The sequence below is a fragment of the Furipterus horrens genome, unplaced genomic scaffold, assembly GCF_987537825.1.
Source record: "Furipterus horrens unplaced genomic scaffold, mFurHor1.1.pri manual_scaffold_9, whole genome shotgun sequence".
Classification (NCBI taxonomy): Eukaryota; Metazoa; Chordata; class Mammalia; order Chiroptera; family Furipteridae; genus Furipterus; species Furipterus horrens.
The window spans coordinates 19,312,902-19,321,152 of NW_028327179.1; the positions used below are offsets into that span (position 1 = coordinate 19,312,902).

The 8,251-nt window shown below is 35.8% G+C and overlaps 1 pseudogene; it reads left to right on the forward strand.

The window, feature by feature from the left end:
* The first annotated feature begins 84 nt into the window (after positions 1-84).
* LOC150001373 (large ribosomal subunit protein uL24 pseudogene) lies at positions 85-562 on the forward strand (annotated as a pseudogene).
* The last annotated feature ends 7,689 nt before the right edge of the window (positions 563-8,251 follow it).

The following is an 8,251-nucleotide window of genomic DNA, read 5'->3' on the forward strand; positions in this document are numbered from 1 at the left end:
TGCATTAAAGAAATTAATCAAATTAAGAATTCAAAACTAGCTCTCTTCCCTTTTGCAGCCATTGCTGAGGCGCCCGCAGTCAAAATGAAGTTCAATCCCTTTGTGACTTCTGACTGGAGCAAGAACCGTAAAAGGCATTCAATGCACCTTCCCACATTCGCAGGAAGATGATGTCTTCTCCTCTTTCCAAAGAGCTGAGACAGAAGTACAATGTTCGATCCATGCCCATCCAAAAGGATGATGAAGTTCAGGTTGTACGAGGACATTACAAAGGGCAGCAGACTGGCAAAGTAGTCCAGGTTTATAGAAAGAAATATGTCATCTACACTGAACGAGTACAACGGGAAAAAGCTAACGGTACAACTGTTCACGTGGGAATTCACCCCAGCAAGGTGGTTATTGCCAGACTAAAACTGGACAAAGACCGCAAAAAGATCCTTGAATGTAAAGCCAAATCTCGCCAAGTAGGAAAGGAAAAGGGCAAATACAAGGAAGAAACAATTGAGAAGATGCAGGAATAATGTAATCTTCTATACAACTTTCATTAAAAACTTGAAATGAAGAGAAAAACAAATTCAAAACTAGATCCTGAAGAAATATCAGAGTCCATCCTGATGAATCAGAGTAATTATCAAACAGTGTATGTGCATGAGAATTACTGAAGGAATATTTGGAACCACTTCAGATTAATTAAATCAGAAATTCAGGGTAGGAGGTGAGGAAATGGGCATTGAAAGTTTTAAAAGCTTCATGTTTGATTTTAACGTGTAGCTAGGATTGAGACCCATTTTGTAGATACAGAACAAGCATGAGATCAGAAAGTCTCAGTTTGACCTTCATGCCTATGACTTGCAGACAACTAGTGATGACAGGCAAATGTCTCAATCTATGTGGAAAAAATATATTCATTTTAAAACCTGCTATGATAATGTAGTAGTGGTAATAATACCTGTCCCATATTTTTGTCATTTGCATGAAATTAGAAAATAGAGGCTTTTACAATTCCTAGCGACTACACAATGTTTTCACTGTCTTTTCTGGGAATGACAATGTGCATGCGGTATTTTGTTTTTTGATTAATCGTAAACAAGGATTTTGTAGTTAAGTCAAACCACTAAATTCTATGTAATTCCAAACATATTTCAGTTCTGCAGAGAATAGCAGCTCATTTGCCAGACTTGGGACAACCTCTGAAATTTGGCCACTCCCATTTCTTTTCAACCAGTCATGCGGCTCTCCTTACTGACTCCTTTCCCAAATCTCAATGGCCCTGACACAGCCCCGCTCACTTCCACCTGGATACATTCGCTCCGTGCTCAGTGGTTCACGGAGTTGCCACCTCCTCAAGTCCCAGCGCATCTTTAACCTTCACTGCTCTTTCCCAAGGACTCCAGCTCTCAATGGCATTCCACAACAACCATATAAACATAGTCATACTCTCTAGTACCTACTTTGTAAAACTTAGTACTGTTATTCATTATTTTGCATGTATTTGCCCGAAGTAAACTTTAATTTCCTGTGGGTGGTGTCAGCAGAAGAGAGAGTGATATGGGAAGAATACTCCACAATGTACAAAATGCTCCTGATATGGTGTTGAAACAAACAAAGAAAAGTAGAATACTAAATCAAATGTACAATATTGGCTCAGTTATGGAAAAACTGCATAAAGCACAGACAGGAACAATAAACTTAGGAGTTGGCAGTGGTTATCTCTTAGTGGTCAGATTATGAGGAACTTTTACGATTTCTTCATACTTTTCTCTATTTCCCATGAGCTCTGTTTATTAATTCTATAAGTCAAAATATGTTCTGTAAAGAAAAAGAGCTGTGATACAAAATGGCACATATAAAACAATCAAACTTTTCAAAAAACATGTATTATAAAAATACAGGAGAATAGTGTATTAAAAATGTTAATACACACCAAGGAAGCTATATGAATGGCAATAGGCAGATTAAATATACTTGCTGAATGTCATTATTTATCAAGGAAATGCAAAGTAAAGCCACAATGAAATAGCACTGAACACATTAGAATGTGACTAAATTTAAAAGTATAACAATACAAAATAATGGTCAGTATGTGTATCTACATTCAATGTTGGTAGCAATGCTGATAAGAACAAAAAATTGGAAATAACATGCCTATCTAACCCTATAGAAATTGTTGGAAAATTATTGTATCACTTCAAAACAGAATACAGCCAACAAAAGTTAGGTTTTGAGAGAATTTTAAATGTAACATTAAAGCTTACAATATAATCGTGAGAAAATATGTCAGATATCAACAATAGTTACTCTGTGGTGTTGGTGGGACATAGCTCATTTTTATTCATGCTTTTCCAAGTGTATTACTTATATTAGAAGAAAAAAAATAAACATTTTAATGTAATAATGTTTCTGGAATACAAATACAATTCCTTCAGCAAGGGAGTTTGTTCTTTATGAACCAGTGATCCTTGCTGCTGATTAGTGAATGATGTGGGTTTCTGGACAATAGCTTTTCTTAAAATATTCTGCATTTTGGTTTAATTGTTGGTCAGTTGGGTATTCTATATAGGAGTGGTACTCCAAATGTGGTGTCGTATGTCAGGAAGTTCCTGGATTCAAAATTATTTTCATAATAATACGAAGACACTGTTTACCTTTTTTCATTTTGTTGTCGTCTGCAGTAGTAGATAAGACTCCTGGTGTCTTAGCACAAATCAAGGGGGTGGAAACAACTGTACAAGGTGTATTCTTTGCTAACATATACTCACTGTAAGAAAAAAAAGTAAAAATATAAACTTCAGAATGTGCTTCAGGAAGCAGTAAAAATTACTTTATTAAATCTCAGTCTTTGAGACCACGTGTTTTTAATATTCCCTGTGACACAAAAGGAAGTCAGCCTAAAGCACACCAAGTATGATGATTGTCTTATGGACAAGAACTTGTGCTGTTCATTGAGTTCTAAGCTGAACGTCACTATTTTTTTAAATCCTCACTTACGGATATGTTTATTGATTTTAGAGGAAGGAGGAGCAGAGGGGCAGAGATGGAGAGAGAGAGAGACAGACAGAGAGAGAGGGAAAGGGAACGGGAAAGAGAAAGATCAATCAGTTGCCTTCCATTCGTGCCCTGACCAGGGTTATAACCCACAATCTTTTGGTGCATGAGATGATGCTCCAAGCACCTGAGCCACCCAGCCCAGGCTAACTGTCACTTTTTTCATGAAACACCATTTTCACTTGAAAGAATGACTGACAGAAAACGATGGTTAGTCAGATCTGGATATTTGACATTTGCTTGACAAGTAACCCCATGAGCCTGTTACTCTAAGGAAAACAATGGGCAATATTTGTTGTTAGTGATAAAATCAGGTTTCTGGTGCAAATTAGACTTTTGGAAAACTGGTATGTATAGCATGAGTTTAACAGTTTCTCAATACTTAAAGATTTCTGATAAAAATAATTTAGTATTATTGAATTTGATTTGTTTTATGTTACATGATAAAATGAGTTGACATTTGGAAGATGACATAACTCATTGGACCAATATTTTCTAAAATGACTTGTGCACAACATTACAAAGTTGTACATGGGTAGAAGATCTAGTCAATGTGCAAAATAGACCAATGGCTTTAACATAAGGGAGTGGGAAAAGTTCACTGATAGTTTTCAGATTCCATACTATAACTTTGTAAAAAGCTATTATTAAAACATTTCTCTATTTTCAACCATATTTGAATGTGAGGTGGGTTTTCTTTATGTATTTCAGCCAAAATAACATATTACAACAGGTTGAAAATAGAAGTGGGTATGCTAATCCAATTGTTCTTCTCAATAAATCTCTGATTTGGATTCATGGAGCCCTAAGTATAGAAACCCCTGTTATTAGTTTAGATAAATGGAGGTTACCATCAATATTCTGGTGCCTATATTCAACAAAACAAGGGAAACTTCTTTTTCTTAAAAATTATATTAATATACATCTCTATTGTCTTACATATTGGAGAGAAAGAAATTAACTGTAACTTTATATTTTGGAAGTCATCCTAAGGTCACTGAGCTCAGTACCAAAAATACATTATTCCAATTTATCAGTTAGGATCGTGTTTAGCAGGCTGTAATATAAAACCAGACTTTCAGTTATTTCTTTTTCTTACATAAAAAGAAGTTCAGGTAGGTCCTCTAGGGCTAGTGCAGTGATCCCACAATGTGGTCATTGTCCTAGTCTTGCCACATCTTTTTGCCTTGCCATCCTAGCATATGATTTTAGTCTTCATGTTTGCAAGGTGGCCACTCTACAGCCCATGCTCCAGGCAGGAAGGAGGCAGGGGAACTGAAGGCATCAGCAGCTGGTAATCAGCTTCCTTTGCATCTCATTGGCAAGAACTCTAGCACCTGACCCCTCACAGCTGAAAGAGATACTGGGCAATTGCATTTAACTCTTACTGTCCTGTGGTAGTGGTGGGCAGGGACCAAATGGGTTTGAAATACACATTGGATCAGCCCTTCCAAGTGTCTGCTATGTGTAGTAATAATGGCTCTCTTTAGTGGGAGGAAGAACAGTAGACACTTGCCTTAGGAAAAAATTCAAGTAGGTATATAATATTTCTTTCTGGGTGAAGTGAATAACAAGAGCATTGGCAGGGTGGCCAAGGTGATATTAACAATGCAAACATACTCTATTGGGAAGTGAACAATAAATGTAGAACTTAGTGACATTCTTAACAGAAAAGGAAAAAAGTGTCATCCATTAATTTTTCCTGTCCATTTAGCAGCTGTCAAACCTCCTTCCTATATGTGGCCCACAGCATGTAGAGAAGATAAAATAAGGGAAGGCTCCGTGATGTTGGCTGAAGGTGACAACCACAGATTTATAATGAGTAAGGAACGCTTCATTTCTTCCTCACCCACTGTTTATTGAACACAGCTATGTATCTGGTCCATTATGGTCAGGATAAAGAAATGAGTAAGGCATAGCACTCGTCTCAAGAAACTCAACATTCTAGTGAAATTTGCTCTGATTTTTTCCCCATTACTTCATTTTCAGGAGGTTTGATGAGCTAATTCATGTAAACTGTATAAAAAGTGGTTCAAGATCCCTGTCTTTATTTTATAAACTTCTCAGGCTATAAAGTACACCTTGCTCTACAATTAGGGCACCAAGTGAATGATAAATGACCCACTCTTAGTTGATAAAAACCTGTGGATAATATTCTTGAAGCCAAACTCTTAGAAGTTATTTTAAGTAGGAGGGAAAGAGGAAAACTGTATAGCTTTGCTTAGAACAGGTTAATTAAATGTTCCTGTACCAGGAAGGAGAATTTGAACAGCAAAGATTAGACTGGAAGTTTCTTTTAGCTTAAAGAACTAAATTTTATCTTCTTTCTTGGAAAAAGATAGGAATACATAGATTTTAAGAATCCTTAATATTTTGGAATCAAAATTGTATACTTTCTTGAACTTTCCAAAATTTCAACGATGCAAAATAGTTGTATAATATAATGCTTTATCATATGATGCAAGGATAGGCAAAAGTAGGCTTACAGTTTTAATGCAAATAAATAATATAATCATTAATAAATATAAAACAAGAATAAACTCTGTGTTTCATGCACTCACAACTGTAAACCTACTTTTGCCCCACCTCTGTACATTTTTAAATCTGCTTTGAAATTTTTTTTTAAGTCAACATTTATTTAAAGCGGCTGTGAAACTTCTTGATGAGTTATTCTGGTTTGGAGTCTGCTGGTAGTCCCAAATAAAACCAAATACCTACTCTGATCTTTTTAACAGTTTACCAAGATTAAATATACCCAAACCATAACATTTTTGTGGGTTTGAAATTCTAAATTCTGCTTTCAATCCAACTTCCAGATCTTCAATTTGGGGAGAAAGGGGGAAAAAAATAAAGAAATTTCAGAGGAAGTCAGAACAATAGATTTGCTTTAGCCATGCCTCCATTTAAGCATTCATCCTTCCCATCACAAAGAGGCCTCCAAGTAGTCAATTCTGGTTTTGTGTAACTTAGGACCCAAGGTTTTAGCAGTCTTTTAAACAAGTTATAATATTATAATATCATTGCATATATAAGCCTCTTTATTGGGAAAATTTTGTGTTTGTTTTGGGGAAAAGGGAAGATCAGGTAAATATTTTAGTGGCGCACCTTTATGAATATCAATTCTCTGCTTAGTTTTATGTCTAGGCTACTATGATTTCCGGTTCTGGAGGCAATTATTCTAATGACACAATTCCGTTTCCACCTGAAACTTTATTTCCTTGATTCTTTACTTGTTAATTCTATTGAAGTCCATACCTCTGTAACAACATTTGAATTTTAATTTTTAAAAATCATTTTGCTTGTGTGTAAAACCCAAGGTATTTCAATATAGATATCAAATGTTAGTATAATTAATAGCCTTTTAATCCAAAGCAAAAGAGGAGAAAAAATATAGCGTGGAGTGCAGATGATCTGACCTTTTCCCCATTTTGCCATCAACCAATTATAAATCTCCCTTTGACTCCTTTTTTTTTTTTTTCATACAAAAGAGTTAGAGGAGTGAAGCAAAATATCTATAAGACTTACCTCATTTCTAAAGTTCCATAAATTTTGTATGTATTGGAGAAGAGGGTATAATCTCTTTACTGTTTATGTATCTTTAAATCTCTACAGGATATCTAGCCACTGCTGTTACAACGTCACGTTGTACTTTAGTTTACAAACATGCTCACATATCATTTACACTCTTAGGTTATTGTTTATTATCTCTTTAAGCATATCTTCGAGGCAGACTTAATTATAAGAACCAGAATAAGTTGTTTAATGAGAAATGCTTCTATTGAACCAAGAGCAAGATTTTTACTTCCAAAAATCTCATCTAGTATTTTTATTTTTTTTTTGGTAAAATATATAAGCTATTAAATCTAAATTCAAATACCTAATACTTATTAAAATGGTTCAGCTGGTCATGAGGTGGAAAGGAAGTTACACACTACAGATTACAAAACCAATGTATAAATTTTGCAAAATTTATAACAATGACACTACCCTTGTTCATGAGTTTTATATCAAAACACAATCTTATCCAGGACCGTGCTAGAGGCAACATCTGTTCCATATTTACTTTACTATTACCAATCCTTTTGGTTTTCTTGAAACCCACTTCTAAAGAGAAACTTGATTTCATAGGACTCTAATTTTCAACACTATAAAATAAGGCTTTCTTTGTTGAATTTGTAGTCTATAGTACTTGGATTATGGAAGTATGTTTCTAATGAAAAACCTCATAGGAGGTACTTTAGATTATTATTTATTTCAGAACATACCAGTGGTAACTATATTAGCATTTTCCTCTTTGTTGCTGTTCACAAAGTGATCACGATGGTTTTATCTCTTCTGTAATGCTTTATTATTTCTCTGCTGGCTTTTCCGAAGTCTCTCAGGTGAATAGACTTTGTAATTGCCCTCTGGGGCATTTTTTATCTTTAATAACTCATGCAACACACACTCTCTCTCTCTCTCTCTCTCTCTCTCTCTCTCTCTCTCTCATCCCCAAACACAACACACAGCTGTTTTTCCTTTGCTTTCACAACTTTTTCCATTTGTTCATATTATTCTATTCCTTCCATTCATATATTCAATAAAGATTTACTGTGCAACCTTTATATACTGTACATTATGCTAAGTATTGTGGAGATGAAGGTAAATATTACATGCTCTTTGTCCTTAAGCAGAGTGCAATCTAGTGGCCAAGGCAGACGTACATATAACTCTATTACAATGCATTGTGATTAGGTCCCAAAGGGAGGTAAGTGCAAAGTGCAAAGATAAATTAGAGTTGGAAGATATCTAGGAAGAAGATTTAAAAATTGAAAATAAGAGCGAAGTCCGGGGGCTCATCCTACCACATTTGAAAACATTATAGCGCTAAGAGCTGGCGTTCTCCATCCCCAGGGGAGGGGAGGTTATTGTCCCTTACTGTGCACCCCACACCAAGGTGGGCATTACAGCCTCCTCGCTCCATGACGCAAGTCATTCATTCCCAAAAATTCCTCAGATAAAAACGTCTCTCCCTCTGGGGCTCCTGCCATCCAGATACCTTCCACCATGCTCCTTGTTCTCGTTTACCAAAACCTGGTCATTCCTCCACGTTTATCAGGAACCTTAGCACAGGGATCATTTTCTTGCCACTGTCTTCCTAGCCAATTTCAATGTCCATGCAGACAACCCCACCCGACAAATGTTCGCAGCTCCTGGGTCTCTTCCA